Below are 944 nucleotides of genomic sequence, written 5' to 3' on the forward strand. Positions count from 1 at the left end.
TATTTTTGACAACTTTGAAGGGTTGTAACTCAAAAACAAAAATTTTGTATTTAACTTTTTTTCGTAGATCGTCTTTATTTATCGTCGTGAATGTGCAGTCAAACGTTGTCGGTGAAATTTGCAGACACCCTGTATAAACACTTACAATAAAGTTGTCCATCCCTATCTATCTGTATTGATTTAGCGAAAGCATTTGATAGTTATCTACAAGTTTTTAATAAAATTAAAAAAATATATGTTTCAAGGAGGTTGTTTTAAAATTGTCAAGTTATTTGTCAAACATGAAAATTGTAATTGACAATATAAAAAGCACTCCAAGAGCAGTAGATTATGGTGCACCTCAGTGTACAGCCTTAGACCAGATCCTATTTTACAATATTACAAATAATATCATTTCACTTACATTTCTCTTGAGAAAGCAAAACAGCTATTCTAATATTTTATATCAAATTAGTTTAACATTACACATAAATTTACATCTTTTAGATTGTATTTGAAATGCAATATCTTTTGCTAGATTAATAAATAGTAGTGTCATAAAATTAGAAGCTATTTTATAAACTGTTTTAAAATACGAGTATAATTTCGATGACCACTTATATTTCCATATGATTGTAATAATACACAAATACATATGATTTATTACAAATTCAAGCTTCTCAATTTTTATCCAAAGTCATATCTCAATTATTCTTAAAAGTTCCTATTTGGTAATGTACAAAAACATATTAATAGATATCGTTGTCTTGTATAGAACTTCAGCCGGACTGGTATTTCCCTAATAACAATATGATTTACGACCAGAAAAGTCAATTTTGCATTTTCGAATATGCATCACTTATTAAAATTGCCAGTAAACACCTTTATAAATGTTGCAAATAATTGTCCAACAAATCGACAAGTAGCATTACATTGAAATATTTCTAATTATTACAAAAATTTAA

This window comes from Anoplophora glabripennis, unplaced genomic scaffold (genome assembly GCF_000390285.2).
Source record: "Anoplophora glabripennis isolate ALB-LARVAE unplaced genomic scaffold, Agla_2.0 scaffold298, whole genome shotgun sequence".
Lineage (NCBI taxonomy): Eukaryota > Metazoa > Arthropoda > Insecta > Coleoptera > Cerambycidae > Anoplophora > Anoplophora glabripennis.